A 19,719-nucleotide genomic window follows, 5' to 3' on the forward strand; every position below is an offset into this window, starting at 1 on the left:
AGTACGGCGATACCACATGTGTGAGACTTTTACACAGCGTGGCCACATACAGAGGCGCAACATGCAGGGAGCGCCATCAGGCGTTCTGGAGCACCCAGGACAATTCTGACATTTCTCTCCTATATGTAAAAATCATCATTTATTTGCTAGAAAATTACATAGAATCCCAAAACATTATATATGTTTTTTTTAGCAAACACCCTGGAGAATACAATGGTGGTTGCTGCAACTTTTTATCTCGCACGGTATTTGCGCAGCAATTTTTCGAATGCTTTTTTTTGGAAAAAAAACAGTTTTGTGCTTAAAAAAAAAACACAGTAAAGTTAGCCCAATTTTTGCATAATGTGAAAGATGAAGTTACGCTGAGTAAATAGATACCTAACATGTCACTCTTCAAAATTGAACACGCTCGTGGAATGGCGCCAAACGTCGCTACTTAAAAATCCCCATAGGCGACGCTTTAAATTTGTTTTTTACTGGTTATATGTTTTGAGGTACAGAGGAGGTCTAGGGCTAGAATTATTGCTCTCGCTCTAATGTTCGCAGCGATACCTCACATGTGTGGTTTGAACACCGTTTTCATATGTGAGCGGGACTTACGTATGTGTTCGCTTCTGCATGCGAGCACATGGGGACAGGGACACTTTAAAAAAAATTATTTTTTTTGTTCATTTTACTTTACTTTATTTTAGTTTGACATTTTTTCCCCAAAAATAAATTTTTTGATCACTTTTATTCCTATTACAAGGAATGTAAGCATCCCTTGTAATAGGAATATGGCATGACAGGTCCTCTTTACAGTGAGATATGGGGTCAATAAGACCCTGCATCTCACCTCTAGGCTGGAAAGCCTGAAATAAAAAACTAAAAAAGATTCTGGCTTTGAACGTATTGGCGAGTCGGTAGAAGCACCGGAGGGTGGCGGGAGGGGGGGATGTCTATGGCTGGGTATTGCAGGGTATCACCGACTATGGCTGGGTATTGCAGGGTATCTCCAAGTATGGCTGGGTATCTTCGAGTATGGCAATTTATGGCAGGGTATTGCAGAGTATTGGCAGGGTATTGCAGAGTATTGGCTCGAATTTTACTGCAGAGTATTGGCGGGTACTGCAGAGTATTGGAGGGTAGTGCAGAGTATTAGCTGGTATTGCAGAGTATTGGCGGGTGTTGCAGGGTATTGGCGGGTGTTGCAGAGTATTGGCGGGTGTTGCAGGGTATTGGCGGGTGTTGCAGTGTATTGGCGGGTGTTGCATGGTATTTGCAGGGTATTTGCAGGGTATTTGCTGGTACTGCTGGTACTGCAGAGTATTTGCAGGGTATTTACTGGTACTGCTGGTACTGCAGAGTATTTGCAGGGTATTTGCTGGTACTGCTGGTACTGCAGAGTATTGCTGGTACTGCTGGTACTGCAGAGTATTGCTGGTACTGCAGAGTATTGCTGGTACTTCTGGTACTGCAGAGTATTGCTGGTACTGCTGGTACTGCAGAGTACTGCTGGTACTGCTGGTACTGCAGAGTATTGCAGGGTATTGAGAGGTTAAATTTTGGTGAGCAGCGATGTGGGCACTGCAGATGCAGCCCACAGCGCTGCTGACACCAATCTCTTCCCCCTCCGCTGTACCGATCGGTACAGAGAGGGGGAGGGAGGAACCGGCGTCATAACATGACGCCGGTTTGTTTACAAGTGATCACTCCATCATTTGACAGAGCGATCGCGTGGTAAACAGCCGCAATGAGTGGCCGTTTACCGTGATCCGTGATGCACAGGACCCGGCGGTCACGGATGCCCTTGAGTGCGTGCCCCAGGGGGCGCGTGAGAGCGGAATTCTGGGAGGACGTCTTATGACGGCCTCCCAGAGTTAAACAACCTCCCTGTAGCTGTCATTCGGCTATGGGCCGGTTGTTAAGTGGTTAATATGCATACCAGACCTGAAGGGCCTGGTAATGAACTGGGGGAACCCACACCATTTTTTTTCAATTATTTATTATGTATATTGCCAGGATCCAACAATAAATTACAGCTGCAAGCAATTTTAAATGACATGTTTTCCTTTAGAAATGTAACTTTGCTGCGGTACTTGCTGAGGAAGTGCTCTACTTTAAAGGCAGAATGCAGGCACGTTATTTAAAGGAATATTTAAATTTTTTTGCTTCACTTTAAGCATTCTTAAAATTACTGCTCTTGAAAAATCGGCCATTTTAAAAACTTGTTTTGCATTAATACATGTCCCCTAGGGCAGGACCGGGGCCCCCAAACACTTTTTATGGAAATAACTTGCATATAAGTCTTTAACCACTTGCTTACTGGGCACTTAAACCCCCCTCAGTCCCAGACCAATTTTCAGCTTTCAGCGCTGATGCACTTTGAATGACAATTGCGCGGGCATACAACACTGTACCCAAATGAAATTTTTATCATTTTTTTCCCACAAATAGAGCTTTCTTTTGGTGGTATTTAGTTACAGCTCGGAGTTTTATTTTTTGCTAAACAAACAAAAAAAGATGCAAAAAAAAAAAAAAAAAAATCATGTTTTAATAGTTTGTTATAAAATTTTGCAAACGGGTAATTTTTCTCCTTCATTGAAGTGCGCTGATTAGGCGGCACTGATGGCTGCATTGGTGGGCACTGATGGGCTGCATTGGTGGGCACTGATGGGCTGCATTGGTGGGCACTGATGGGCTGCACTGGTGGGCACTGATAGGCATAGTTAAGGCGGCACTAATAGGCACAGATAAGGCGGCACCGATGGGCACAGATAAGGCGGCACTGATGGGCAAAGATGGGCACATAAGATGGCACGGATGGGTGGCACAGATGGGTGGCACGGATGGGTGGCACGGATGGGCACTGATAGGTACCACAGATAGATGGGACTGATGGGCACTGATAGGTGGCACTGATAGGTGGCTCTGATAGGTGGCACTGCTGGGCACTGATGGGCGGCACTGCTGGGCACTGATGGGCGGCACTGCTGGGCACTGATGGGCGGCACTGGGGTGCAGCACCTTTGAGGCAGATTGGGTGGCACTGTGGGTGGCACTGTGGGTGGCACTGTGGGGTGGCACTGTGGGTGGCACTGTGGGTGGCACTGTGGGTGGCACTGTGGGTGGCACTGTGGGCACTATGGGCACTGACGGGGGGCACTGACGGGGGGCACTTACTTTTGCGTTTTATTTAATTTCAGGATGGCACTGCGGGAGGCAGGTGGGCACTGGCTGGTGGCAGGTGGTCCCTTGTATTGATGGCCGTGATCGGGACTGATGTCCCGATCACGGCCGCCGGTGATCGGCTTTTTTTTTTCTCCTCGCGCTGTCAGCGCGAGGAGGAATAATAGCCGATTACCGGCTCCGTTCTATCACATGATCAGCTGTCATTGGCTGACAGCTGATCACGTGATAAGGGGTCGGGATCGACCCCTTGCACGGATCGGTGATCAGGCGAGTCTCACGGACTCGCCGATCACAGAGCGCGCCGCGCGCGCCCCTCAGGGGGCCCGCAGGCCGCTCGTATCCGGGACGACGTCAATAGACGTAGTCCCGGAAATGTAGGTCCGCGCTGTTGCCGTCATTTGGCAATAGCGCGGATCTGTAGTGGTTAAAATTAGCACTTTTGATTTTTCACGCTCGTGTCCCATAGACTTTAATGGTGTTCACATTTTCGCACAAATTTTTTGTCTGTTTGCATGTTCTTGTACGAACTAAACCAGGGGGTGTTCGGCTCATCCATTTTGGCCACATATACAATAAAGATGATCAGAAAAAGAGAAAATATGCTAGTAAACACTGTCTTATTGAGGATATGGGCTATCTTCTGCCCTATGAAATTGTCTATCTCTCAGATATGCAATACGAGTGCACTCATCTATGTGGACATAAATAACCATTAATGGACGAGCCTCATATATCACCATATCCACAAAAAATCTTCTCTCTTAATCAAGGCTATATTGACAAAAGGCATATCTCACCCCACAAATAAAAATTATGGAGGGAAGGGGGGTAAAGAATGTGTCAGGACAAAAATGTAATGATTTAAGTAAAATACACATATGCTAGATCAAAGTTTAAAGACCATCTTAAATCAGCCTCTTTCTCCCCCAGGGATTAGTTGTATTTAGGAACCCTCCTCTGACCGGCAGATCATGGTAAGTACTACAACTTTCTACACAGGAATCCGCTACTTCAGGAGATCGTTGCATAAGAGGAGCCTCCACTTGTCAGCAGTGACCTCAATTCCTCTAGAGGAATTCCTAAATACAGCCAATCCCTGTGGGAGAAGGAGACTAATTTTAAGGCAATCTTTAAACTTTGATTTGGTGAGTGTAATACCTACAGGGAGTGAGACCCCACGAGTTGTAGTGACAGGATCTTTGGAGAAGCCTTGATCTTCATCTCCTTATATGAGATATTATATCCATCTATTTTCTGGACTCCCCTGGTGCATAGACAGTTTATTGTTAATTTCTTTACACCAGTTTAAGCGCTGCTATTTGCTTTATTCCTCTTTGGTGGACAAGGCATTTTGTGGTTATTTCTTTGGACTTTATTGGCAGTAGCTTTTTATAATATAATATATTATAAAAAAATAAATAAATATGACTTTTTCTTATACATGTGCACTAAAGGAAGTGACATTGCATGCCGTTATTCTAGGAAACAAGGTTTCTGCAGCCAGTTATGAGATTTCTACAATACTGCCAAACAACACAGCATGTTCGTTGGCCTCTCTTTTACTCACTGCTGTTAATTAATGCAGCTTGAACACCACCCCCACCCAGCAATTGGATAGTAAAGGAATGATTGATTGATAAGGTCATAACTCTCCTCTCTCGTTTACCTGTAAGCAAGTTCACTGCTAGCACATACATGCAGCAAATGTCTGCTAACTGAAGAGTTTCTTCTCTTAATCTGAGTTCTACTGCACATAGTGTTATATGAGGCAGATATCAAGAAGGTTCATGTGCTTACATTATGTTTAAATTTAAAAATAAATATAACAGCACATTAAGTTTTTATATGTGTATGTAATTCAGTTTTAAGTGAAAATATTGAGTAATAACACATCGGAACACAATATACAGTATTTGTTAAAAAGTGCTGCTTATTTTGGATTTAATTTGTGTGCACTATGAGAGTTTATTTGAACCTATGCTTGCTTCATCAAAGATCTATTTATGAGATTGTTAAAAGGATAAGTTTTCCAAATGGTCTCTAAATTAAACTTTTTAAAGTTTAATGTTGGCACACAAAAATAATTACAGTTATAAACCATTAAACACTTAGTGAATATTTATAGGACAAGTTTACAGCTAAAACCAAATAAAATAGTTTCTTTCTGCAACACAAGTAGAGTAAAATTGCTAGTGCTTTCAACTTTGCAATTATGAAAACAACTTATCTACATACAGAATATTGCTAAAGTTAACTGACAACATTCTTCAACATTAGATATCTTTAGGGCCTCTTACAGACAGGTTGCCAGGTAGTGGAAGGGATGCTCAAAACAGATGGTTTTACCACCACTCCAACCACCCTTCTAAGCCTATCATACCTCCAGAGGGGTTGTATACATGCTGCAGAGGCAATGCTTTCTATCATGGCAAATTTAATTCAGCACAATGTATATATACAGTATATTTGAAAATTCATCAGTCCTGATTTACTGACTGTCTCATTTCTTGTGGCCCTAAAATGCCAGGACAGTAAAAATACACTCTTAGGGACCCCTTTTGGAAAGTAGACATGCCAAGATGTTTAGTTATTTAGCAAGAGGCATGTTTTTTGATATTGTAATCTTTTGTCACAATTTTTGGGAAAATGAAAAATGAAATAAAATGTGTTGTTTTCACATAGTTCTCATTTTAACAAGTTACAGTTGTTCTCAACAGTTTGCATACCATGGCAGAAATTATGACATTTTGGCATTAATATTGAAAATATGACTATTATCACATACTTGTTGGGCTCATTTTTAAATCATAATGATAACAGAAATTATAGAGCTAACAAACTAATTGACAATACATACACAAACAAATGGATTGCAATTTAAAAAGTCACAAAGTGTAACCTTGTATATCTGTACCGAGGCCAAAAATTCCAGGGTATGTAAACTTTTGGCATTGGTACATTTCTGTTATTATGATTTAAAAAGGTTCCAACCAACTGTATGATAATAAATGCCATTATTTGATCACTATCCTTAACCACTTCTCACCCGGCCAATGCACATATACGGCCGAATGGGAGCTGTCTACTTCTGATAGGACGTTCAGGAACTTCCTGCAGAAGGAGGGGGATCGCGCACGCGTGCAGCGGCGCGATCCCGATGTGCTCGTGTCACCCGGACACGGCGCATCTCGGATCGGCAGGAGGACTCTGTGATTGGCCCTCCTGATCACATGATGGCCTTGCCCAATCATGGCCGTCATGTGATGTAAACAAACAGCCGGTTGCTAGGCAATCGGCTCCTCCTCTCCTCACACAGAAGTCATCGCTGAGGAGAGGAGAGCAGATCGCTGCAGCCGGCTGGTGATCAGTGAGTATGAGCTGTTTTTACAGCTTTTTACTAACTGATCACCAGTCTAGTGTAAACACAAATCACCACACAGTGTAAACACACATGTCACCACAATACACATGTCACCACACATGTCCCCAAAACACACATGTCCCCAAATAATAAAAAGACATGTCCCCAAATAAAAAAACACATGTCCCCCCACATATGTCCCACTAAAATCACATGTTCCAATGATTATCTGCACACATATGTACGTGATCACCTGCACACATCTGTACATGATCATTTGCGTACATATGTCCGTGATCACACAAACCAATTATTATACACTTAACTGATTTTTTTTTACCAAAAACATATAGCAGAATACATTTTGGCTTAAATTTATGACAAAATTTGATTTTATTGGATTTCTTTTAAAATATAAAAAAGAAAATATTGTTTTTTTCCAAATTTCCGCTTTTTTTGCGCTTATATCACAAAAAATAAAAAACGGAGTCGTGAATAAATACCACCAAAATAAAGCTCTATTTGTGCAAACAAAATGATAAAAATTTCATTTGGGTACAGTGTAGCATAACCATGCAATTGTCATTGAAAGTGTGAGAGCGATGAAAGCTGAAAATTGGGCTGGGAAGGAAGGGGGCGAAAGTGCCCTGTATTGTAGTGGTTAAATAAAAGATAGTTCTTTGGCATGATCAGTCATAATTTCAATATTAATTTCAACATTTCACAATTTCTGCCAGGGTAGGCAAACTTTTGGGCACAAATTTATGTCTCACACATAGCATAGGCATACATATAATTACAACCTAAAACACATTCTGCTATGTCTTTCAAGTATGGGGATAACACATGTGTGAGAATTTTTCACAACCTAGATGCATAAAGGGGTCCAAAATCCAAGGAGCATCTTTGGGCTTCCAAAGAGCATAAATTACAAGTAAATAACCCATCTAATTTCCTGACTACCTATCACATTTCTGGAGGCTTTAGATCACCATAACAGTGGAAATACCCACAAAATGACCAAATTTAAGAAAGCAAACACTCCAATGTATTTTCTAGGAGACATCATTTTTGAAAATGTAATGTTTTGCCATACTGTACATATTTGGGAACATGCAGGAAAGAAAATTATTATTTTTTATACAAAGTTGTTAATTAATAAGATATTTTGAACACACATCATAGGCATACTTAGAATTACACCCCAAATGAGAGATGAATCATGGGGAACGGACCTGAACATGGTACCAGCAAGGAGTAGGTAATAGTGACTCTCAGGATACCCAGTCATGGGAAGACTGTCCACCTTACTTACCCCCAACCCACACTAACCACCTCAGCAAGTCCTGGAGGAAGCCAATCAGCCAACCCTCCTCTGAGTGAGAGGGGAGAGACCCGGTCCAGATCTTGCATGGTGAGGAGACATGCTGAACAGGATACATGCTGCATCTGAAGCACTAGGAAGCAGACAGCCTGGGCAGTATGCATGAGCTACACAGTAACCAAGCTGTCAGTTTAAATAGCCCACACAGACTAAAAAGCCTACGCATCCTATTCAAGCTGAAATCAGCTGAGCTCTGGGTAAGGATAAGACAGCCGACATTACCTACATAAGCTACATTTAAGCCGAGCCATAGGGGGAGAACAAGATGAGCGGGGGCTGTCGGAGGAACTACCGACTGGAGAAAGGAGAAACAATGATAAAACACCTCCACTACCACCACTACACTCATGGTCTGTCACCCACGCACCAAATCAGAGGAGCAGAGAGGTGAAAGAGAGAAGGTGGAAGCAGGAGGACAGTACTAGAACTGATAGCAGTTGGCAATAGCCTGAGGGCTGTGTAAGGCTGTACATAGAGATTGTTATAGAAGGAATGATATATGGGAGGAAGAGAGGAGAGGAGGCCAAAGGTTGCTGACTAGGCTGCTGCTCATGTAAATCCTAAAAATAGAGAGAGACTGAATGTGAGACATGCTCTAAGCAAACCTAAAAAAGCATAAGGACTCTCCTATACAAAGTACAGATGGTAAGCATGCTTCCCAATCTTAATCCCACCATTCCTGACACGTTTTGGAAATGCCATAAGGACATAGTTATGGTGACATATGTCTGGTGGGCATGCCCCCCCCCCCCCTCATTAAGTGGTTCTGGAAATTAATTTTATCTCCACACTCCTCAAATCTACTTTACTATCTATCCTACCTGCCACTGTCAAATTGATTAAAAAAAAATAAAACTGGCCAAAGGTTGCTGACTAGCCTGCTGCTCATATAAATCCCAAAAAACAGAGGGAGACTGAATGTGAAACAGGCTTTAAAGCAAACTCAAAAGCATAAGAACTCTCCTATGCAAAGTACATGAATATCAAAGTACTGACAGAACACACATAAAATATAACTGGTATCCTGGATATCTTTCAGATATACAACATAGAAGTGACTTCAACTAAAGTAGGTCTAGGCCGACATTTAAAATTAAAGATAAACCAGCGAAAGGAATAAAACCCCCAACACGAGTGTAAACACAGGCACAATTAAAAAGTATATGACACAAGAAAGAAGCCCAGAGAGCCCAGCCACAGAGAGACAGCAAGGGGCCAGTGGGTACAAGGGTGACAAGAAAGAATGAAGCAAGGAATAAAACAATAGTTTAGAGTAAACTCCTTGCAAAAGGCTGAAATATCAGATATCCCAGCATGGTCAATGGAGGTAATATAGGCATCCAGCTACAACTCCCTTACCTAGTGTTGTGGCATTGGAAAGAAAGTTAACCTCTCCCCCTCCCTCCCTGCAATCTTCTGGGACATGTCACAGGTCCCAGAAGATTGCCCAGCCATTCATAGAGCGCAGTGTGGCTTGTACATGCGCAGCGTGCGCACGGCTGTGAAGCCACAGCCGGGCGACCACAGTTAAAATTCTGGCACTGCGGAGAGGAGGGGGAGAGGGGCGAAGCTTCATGTGTCTGCATGGATGGGTCGTGGAACAGGTGAGTGTCTGATTATTAAAAGTCATCAGCTACACTTTTTGTAGCTGCTGACTTTTAAATGGGTGGAACTCTGCTTTGAAGCTATAATAATAAGACTGATATGGAAAGGAAAAAAAAAGAGGGTGGTAGAATTTTCCCCGGAAACCTGCATTTCCTTTCATCTGCTACTCTCGCTCTCTAACGTACAATGTGAGAGGCCTAAACACCCCATTCAAAAGACATAAGACCCTTAAGGAAATCCAACAATACTGTGCAAGAATAGCTTTCTTACAAGAGACACACATTTCACATGATACAAAATTCAAATTATATTCAAAGCAATATTCAACATTGTATGATGGGACTCAACAACGAGACTAGTGAAGTGGCAATAGAAATCGTGAAAGATGTAAGATTCACAGTGAGGGAGAGGTTGGTAGACCCAGACATTAAATATTTGTTTATAAAGGGAAAACTCCATCATATGGAGTGTACATTGACAAATATATACTGCTCTAATAAGAATTCAACAATATATTTAAGACTTATGGAATTCAAAGCAGGTAAAGTGATTGTGGCAGGAAACAATCATTTCTGTATGGAGACACAGCTCAACACTAAGGCCCATGCCCACAGGATGGAAATGTATCAACTTAAGTCAATAAAAGAATGCTCTATCAATGTCAGTTGATTAACATTAACATGAGCAAGAAAGATCAACAACATCTACAAGTGGAGTTCCTGTTAATATGGCAGAAATAATTACTTAGGGATAAAACTAATAACACCTTTGAAAGATATATATCAAATTAACTACATTCCTTTATTAAATGGGATTAAAGAGGAAATTAACAAAATCTGACTAAGGCCACTCTCCTGGGTAGGAGTATATAAATATTGTAAAGATCTTACCAAAAGTTATTTGTAAATTTCAAATGGTCCTGATATATGTGCCACAAGTGTATTTTAGGACACTAAAGGCGATCATGCTTAAATATATATCACAGAATACAATACACAGTATTAAGCAAAGCTAAAACACATGGGGATTGGCGGTACCAGACTTTAAGGGATATTATAATGCAGTTTTGTTAACACAAATAGTAGATTGGACATATAATTCACGGAATAAAAGTTGGGTAACAATGAAAACACATTAAGCAAGGCAGATTTAGACAAATCAATTTGGGTACCACAACAATATTGCAATTTTTCTAAGTATATTAATGTTGGATGAACATTTATGAGATCCTTACCACAATGGTGGAACCAGCTGTCCCACCTTTTGTGGAAAAATGGGAGGAGGAACTTGGTGTCTCTTGGAGTGAGCAAGAGAAAGTGGATACTGAAATTGACATGTGGTATAGCAATAGACACAAATATAATAGAAATTAATTAATCAAGATGTACTGTATAACACGTACCAAAGCACATACATATCAACCAGAGAAATCACCGCTCTGTTGGAAAGTTTGTGGGGGAAGAGGGACAATGGCACATATATGGTGGGAGTGTCCAAAAATACAGAATTTTTGGCAACAGATAATACAACAAATTCAAGAAATTATGGAAATAAAGATGCCTAAAGACCTAGGAACTTTTTTACTTCACAATACTAAATTTACAATAAAACATTATAAGAAATCTGTTACACCACTTGTACCTACAGGTAAGCCTATAATAAGGCTTAACTGTAGGTACTGTGAATATCTCCTAAACTTTCACAGTTTAGATTTTCAGAGTGCATGCAGCCGATGACATCATCAGCTCATGCGTTTTGAAGGTCTGGCTTACAGGGCCAGACCTTCAGAGCCCATGCCAGACACAGCGGCTCCCTTGCGAGTGACATCATTGTGGCTCCAGCCATTCACAGTGCCGGAGCCTGTGAACCAAGGAAGAAAAACTGGGGGAAGATGTTAACAATCTCGGCGGTAAACGGGCACCACTGGAGGGGCTTTATTTTAAGGTACCGTATATACTCGAGTATAGGCCGACCCGAATATAAGCCGAGGCCCCCAATTTACCCCCAAAAAAACTGGCAAACTTATTGACTCGTGTATAAGCCGAGGGTGAGACATGCCTGTCCATCCCTGTGTGTGTGTCCGTCCATCCCTGTGTGTCCGTCCATCCCTGTGTGTCCGTCCATCCCTGTGTGTCCGTCCATCCCTGTGTGTCCGTCCATCCATCCCTGTGTGTGTGTGTGTCCATCCATCCATCCATCCCTGTGTGTGTGTGTCTCCATCCATCCATCCATCCATCCCTGTGTGTGTGTGTCTCCATCCATCCATCCATCCATCCCTGTGTGTGTGTGTGTCTCCATCCATCCATCCATCCATCCCTGTGTGTGTCTCCATCCATCCATCCATCCCTGTGTGTGTCTCCATCCGTGTGTGTGTGTGTGTGTGTGTGTCTGTGTGTGTGTGTGTGTGTGTGTGTGTGTGTGTGTGTGTCCAGCCTACCTTTGTCCCGAGCCTCCGTCCCGTGCCTTGCCTCCTTGCCTCCGTCCCGTGCCGTGACTTGCCTCCTTGCATCCGTCCCGTGTCGTGCCGTGCCTTGCCGCCGCCGTCCCGTCCCGTGCCGTGCCTTCCCTTGCCTCCGTCCCGTGCCCTCTTCGTCGGCGGCCATTGTAAAGTTCAAAAGCTGCGCCGCCGCCTTCGCCTGTGATAGGCGGAACACTGAATTTCCCAGCAGCCTGTGTTCCGCCTATCACAGACGTCGTATCATCCTCGTCCGTAGTACGAGGATGATACGATGTCCGTGATAGGCGGAACACAGGCTGCTGGGAAATTCAGTGTTCCGCCTATCACAGGCGAAGGCGGAGCCGGAGGCGCGGCTTTTGAATAGAATGGCCGCTGTCTGTCTGCTCGACACGCTGATCGAGCGGGCAGACAGCGATGACTCGAGTATAAGCCGAGGGGGGCACTTTCAGCCTCAAAAAAGAGGCTGAAAATCTCGGCTTATACTCGAGTATATACGGTAAATAGATCTTAGTGTGCTAGTATGCGATGCATACTAGCACAAAGTGTCAATGTCTTACAGGTTTTTTTATTCCATTCAGACACTGATCTGCAGCCCGGCCACACCCCATTTGTCTTCTCATTGGCTCACTGACTATGAATTATAGCAGCAGGATCCAATTGCACTAGGCTGCTTTCTCAACCAATGAGATAGGAGAGTCCCAGACAGCTGAGTTTCTCATGCAACATTCCTGGATCTAGATGGACCTCAGGAAAGTATTAGGGGGCTGAGGGGGACTGCTGCACACAGAAGGCTTTTTATCTTAATACATAGAATGCATTAAAAAACTTCTGCCTTTATAACCACTTTAAGGGAGAAAGAGGGATAAGGTTGGAGGAGGGTGTGGAATGGGAAAATGGGAATGTTTTGTGATTTTGAATAAAGTTTTTATATTAATATTTTGTATGACCTGAAAACGAATAGAATCTTTATAAATAAAAAAAAGAATTACATCCCAAAACACATTCTACTTCTCCTCATAAATATGGGGATACCACATGTATGAGACCTTTTTACAGCCTAGCCACGTAGATGGGCCCAAAATCCAAGGACCACCTTCAGGCTTTGTAGAGGCATAAATTATGCATCTGATTTACTGACTACCTATTACATTTTTAGAGGCCCTAGAGCACCAGGACAGTGGAAACACCAATAAAATGACCACATTTTGGAAATACCCACTCCTGGTATTTTCTAAGAAACAAACCTTTTGAAGACTTATTTTTTATCCACAAGCTTGCAAAATGCAGAATGGTGGAAAATGAAAATTGTTTATTTTTTTATTTATACCTTCCTGAACCTGGGAGGCCTCTCGCTGACTGCTCACCCTGCTCTTTTACAGCTCTTATAGGGGCAGGGCCACCTGCTTACATCTCCCGGTGGCACCGCCTCCTTCAGATGTCACCTGACATCATGCATCATCCATCCTAGTGGAGAAGGATCTGGCTGTTCTGGTAGATCATAAGCATAATAATAGCATGTAATGTCAAGCTACAGTTCAATGCAAAATCCTTTCTTGTATTAAAAAGATGTATGGACTGCAGGAAGAGAGAGAGGGAGAGAGAGATGATTTTGCCCCTATACAAATCATTAGTAGGACCTGATCTGGAATATGCAGTTCATTTTTGCCCATCAATTCACAAAAAGGATATTGGGGAACTGGAGGAAGTGCAGAAAAGAGCAACCAAACTGATAACAGGCATTGAGGAGCTCAGCTATAAGGAAAGATTAGCTAAACTGAATGTATTCTTGAGAAAAGGAGGTTAAGGGGGATCAACATGTATAAATACATAAGTGGTTCACTTAATGAACTTGGTGTAAAGGTATTCGCTTTAAGGTTATCAGAGATGTCTGGAGGAAAAGAGATTTAATCTCCAAATATGAAAAGGCTTTTTCACAGTAAGAGCTGTAAAAAATGTGGAATAGACTCATTCAAGAGCTGGTTCTGGCCAGCTCAGTAGATTGTTTTAGGAAAGGCCTGGATTCTTTCAATATATACCCATAATATAACTGGATAATAATATTTATAGATAAAGTTGATCCAGGGAATATCTGATTGCCTCTTGAGGGATCCAGAAAGACATTGTGTGGTTTTTTTTTCTCTGTTTGTTGAACTGGGTGGATTTGTGTGTCTTTTCAACCAGATTAACTATGTACAGTAACTTTGTAACAAAATAATTTCTGTGGTTCCAGGAGTGAATTTGTCCACAGGGGATGGCTGGGACTGGTGTCTTGCAGGAACATAGTCAGTCAGATGTGCAGATCGGGCAGTTCAGGCACAGGCAGAGACATGGTCAGCATATGAGCAAAGAATTGTTTCAGGCAACAAGCAGAAACATGGTCAATAAACAGTCAAATCAGGAACACTGATTCTGTCTATACTAGCCTGGCGACACTATGTCTGGTGTGGTGGTGATCAGAGAACTGTGAGAGGCTGCACTATTAAGGCTCTTTCACATGTGAGGTTGGGGGTGGTAAAACCTGATAGTTGTGCTGCCGTTTTACCAGACCTCAACCTCTACCTAATTTAGCTGCAGAGTCAGCAACTAGGGTGTACACCTGCAATGTCTATGATGGTTTGCAGCTCTGGAAGAAATTACATGATAAGCTGAAGATAATGATAAGTCCAACAATTGTGACTTATTCAAGTGATTGGGGTTGCTTGTGTGGGATCAAAGGGCCAAGGGGTTAAAACGGGCATTGAGCAGGCAATGCAATGCTTCCTCACTGCCCTGCAAATGCTTTCTGAAGAGCTATCCAAACATGGATGGCTCTTCAGAGAGAATTGCACATGTCAACAAGTGACACAATGACTGCTGGTGATCACAGATACTGTGACTGGTGTGGCATTGAGCAGGGACATTGTAACTGGTGTGGAGTGATCAGAAACACTGTAATTGGTGTGCTGGTGATCAGGGAAGCTTCAAACCAGCATTATTTCTTACACTTACACATTTAGTACATTTGCACAAAGTCAGGGATTTTGTAGGATTTGAGTCAGATGTATGATAAACCAATTATACCAAGCAAGTGCCAATGACCATTCATTTCATATGTAGGTTGAAACAGTCATTAACTGAAACAGAAATAGTTGTATAGCTGTATAGGAGGCTTAAAAGTTGGTGAGGAACAGCCAAACCCTGCTACTAAGGTGAGGTTGTAGAAGACACTCTCATTTCATCATTGGTCACACACCATGTCAAGACTGAGCACAGAAACAAGACCCAAGGTAGTTATACTGCATTAGCAAGGTATCGCCCATGCAAAGATTTCCAAGTAGACTGGGGTTTCAAGATGTTCTGTTTAAGCTCTTTTGAAGAAGCACAAAGTAGCCTCCCTGGCGGTATTCCCGAGTCTGGCTCGGGGTGACATTTAATTACCATAAGCAGTATTCCCGAGCCAGACTCGGGATCGCATCGCTGGATCCATGTAAGGGTTACTTACCTTGTTCCCTGGATCCAGCGATGTCTCCCTGCTGTGATCAGTGAGCCTCCGTGTCTCGCTCGATCTGTGACAGTGCCGACCTCCGTTCCTTGCGAGCGTTGCAACGCACAAGGACGGAGTTCGGCGCAAAATTCAAAAAGTAAAAAACACAGTATAGATACAGTATACCGTAATCTTACAGATGACAGTACTGTATCAAATAATTACACATCCCTTTTGTCCCTAGCGGTTTCTCTAGTGTCCTGCATGCAGTTTTATATTATAAATACTGGTCTTTAAGCCAGGAAACTGGAGATTGTCCATAGCAACCAAAAAATGTCTGTTTACATCAAAAACAGAGATAATAAATTAGAATCACTCACAGAATTGAGCGATAGTAATTTGTGGGGAAATTCTTCATCAACCACTAAAAGTAATGACAGTGACAATTCTGCAACTCAGCATATATATATATATATATATATATATATATATATATATATATATATATATATATATATATATATATATATATATAATATTATAATTTATGATTTCATATTTCAAATTTTATCATACCCAGGATGTCTATTAGACTCTTGTTTGGATGGATTTAAGTGAATTATTTCTAAGAATTACAGGCCTACAATATAAAACGCCAAATTTCCATGCAAAATAATGGTACCGCTTTCAGCACCTAAAATCTGAAATAATCATACCGCCAGGGAGGTTAATGGGCAATGTTGAGGACCATAGATGCAGTCCTCCTAATGCAGCAGATGAAAGATGCATCATGCTTATTTCCCTTTGACATTAGAAGATGTCCAGCAGTGCTATTAGTACAGAACTGGTGGAAACCAGTGGGACCCAGGAACACACATCTACTGTCTGGAGATGTCTGGCCAAAAGTGGGCCTTCGTGGGTAAATCATGGCTAAAACCCCATACCTCCTACATGGAAAGAATGCTAAGCAACTCAACTATACATAGAAACATAGGAACTAGGCTGCAAAAAAATGGCAGCAGGTGTTCTGGACTGATGAGTCAAAGTTTGAAATTTTTGGCTGTAGCAAGATGCAGTTTGTTTACCGTAGGACTGGAGAGAGATATAATAATGAATGTCGGCAGGCAACAATGAAGCGTGGTGGAGGTTCCTTGCAAGTATGGGGCTGCATATCTGCAAATTGAGTTGGAAATTTGATCAGAATCAATGGTGTCCTCAATGCAGAGAAATAAAGGTAGATATTTATCCATCATGCAATACCATCAATGAGGTATGTGATTGGCCACAAATGTATTCTGCAGCACAGACAATGACCCCAAACATACAGCCAATGTCATTTTCATGTACTATCTTCAGTGTAAATAAGAACAATGAGTCCTGGCAGTGAAGGTTTGGCCCCTGATCTAAACATCATTGAGTCTGTCTGGTATTACATGAAGTGGTTAGTTTGCCAAGATGTATGGAGCAATCAGCCTTTATGCAAGTGTACCTAGAACAATTGAAGGCAAGGAGTGGTCACACTAAATCAGTGTTTCTCAACCTTTTTACCTTGGAGGAACCCCTGGCAAAAAGTTTAAGATCTCGAGGAACTCCTGAAATAATGTTCACATCTACAGCTCATGGAACATTGGTATGATCAGCGAGCTGTTGATAACAAATATTTGTAGAAATAGTGTTAAATAAAATAATAAATATTAAAAAGTACCTATTTAATGTGAAACTCGTGCTTTCTTTTCCCGCAGAGCTGATCAATTCAGAGCACATTACATGGGACATTACATGGGACAGGGGACATGACAGGGGACATTTCATGGGACAGGGGACATTACATGGGGAAGAGCACATTACATGGGACAGGAGACATGACAGAGAACCTTACTTGGGACAGGGCACATTACATGGGGCAGAGAACATGACAGAGCACATTACATGGGACAGGGCACATGACAGGGCACATTACATGGGGCCAAGCACATGACAGAGCACATGACATGGGACAGGGCACATGACAGGGGACATTACATGGGGCAGGGCACATTACATGGGGCAGAGCAAATTACATGGGGCGGGGCAGGGAAAATTACATGGGGCAGGGCACATTACATGGGCATGGCACATGACAGGGCACATTACATAGGACAGGGCACATTACATGGGGCCGAGCACATTATATGGGACAGGGCACATTATATGGAACAGGGCACATTACATAGGGCAGGGCACCTTACATTGGATAGGGCACATTACATGGGGTAGAGCAAATGACATGGGGCAGGGCACATGACAGGGCACATGACATGGGGCAGGGCACATGACAGGGCACATGACATGGGGCAGGGCACATTACATGGGACAGGGCACATTACATGGGACAGGGCACATTACATGGGACATTACATGGAACAGGGCACATGGCAGGGGACATTACATGGGGCATGGGACAGGGCACATTACATGGGACAGGGCACATTACATGGGACATTACATGGGGCAGGGCACATTACACAGAACAGGGCACATTACTTGGGGCAGGGCACATTACATGGGGCAGGGCACATTACATGGGACAGGGGCACATTACATGGGACATTACATGGGGCAGGGCATATTACATGGGACATTGCATGGGGCAGGGCACATTACATGGGACATTACATGAGGCAGGGCATATTACATGGGACATTACATGAGGCAGGGCACATTACATGGGACATTACATGGGACAGTGCACATGACAGGGGACATTACATGGGGCAGGGCACATTACATGGGGCAGGACACATTACATGAAACATTACATGGGGCAGGGCACATTACATGGGACATTACATGGGGCAGGGCATATTACATAGGACAGGGCACATTACATGGGATATTACATGGGGCAGGGCACATTACATGGGACATTACATGGGACATGGGGCAGGGCACATTATATGGGACAGGGCACATTACATGGGGCAGGGCACATTACATGGGACATTACATTGGTCAGGGCACATGCCAGGGGACATTACATGGGACATGGGACAGGACACATTACATGGGGTGGGGGACATGACATGGGACAGGGCACATTACATGGGACAGGACACATTACATGGGACATTACATGGAGCAGGGCACATTACATGGGACATTACATGGGGCAGGGCACATTACATGGGACATTACATGGGGCAGAGCACATTACATGGGGCAGGGCACATGACAGGGCACATGACATGGGACAGGGCACATGACAGGGCACATTACATGGGACAGGGCACATTACATGGGACATTACATGGAACAGGGCACATGACATGGGACATTACATGGGACATGGGACAGGGTACATTACATGGGAAAGGGCACAATACATGGGTCAGGGCACATTACATGGGACAGGGCACATTACATGGGACATTACATGGGACAGGGCACATTACATGGGACATTACATGGGGCAGGGCACATTACACAGAACAGGGCACATTACATGGGGCAGGGCACATTACATGGGACAGGGGCACATTACATGGGACATTACATGGGGCAGGGCACATTACATGGGACAGGGCACATGACAGGGGACATTACATGGGACATGGCACATTACATGGGGCAGGGCACATTACATTGGACATTATATGGGACATGGCACATTACATGAGACATGACACATTACATCGGGCAGGGCACATTACATGGGGCAGGACACATTACATGAAACATTACATGGGGCAGGGCACATTACATGGGACATTACATGGGGCAGGGCACATTACATGGGACATTACATGGGGCAGGGCATATTACACGGAACAGGGCACATTACTTGGGGCAGGGCACATTACATGGGACATTACATGGGGCAGGGCACATTACATGGGACAGGGGCACATTACATGGGACATTACATGGGGCAGGGCACATTACATGGGACATTGCATGGGGCAGGGCACATTACATGGGACAGGGCACATGACAGGGGAAATTACATGGGACATGGCACATTACATGGGGCAGGGCACATTACATTGGACATTACATGGGTAGGGCACATTACATGAGACATGGCACATTACATGGGGCAGGGCACATTACATGGGGCAGGACACATTACATGAAACATTACATGGGCAGGGCACATTACATGGGACATTACATGAGGCAGGGCATATTACATGGGACATTACATGAGGCAGGGCACATTACATGGGGCATTACATGGGACAGTGCACATGACAGGGGACATTACATGGGGCATGGCACATTACATGGGGCAGGGCACA

The sequence above is a fragment of the Lithobates pipiens genome, unplaced genomic scaffold (genome assembly GCF_037356315.1).
Source record: "Lithobates pipiens isolate NorthernLeopardFrog02 unplaced genomic scaffold, aLitPip1_a1.2 Scaffold_13, whole genome shotgun sequence".
In the NCBI taxonomy this organism is placed as follows: domain Eukaryota; kingdom Metazoa; phylum Chordata; class Amphibia; order Anura; family Ranidae; genus Lithobates; species Lithobates pipiens.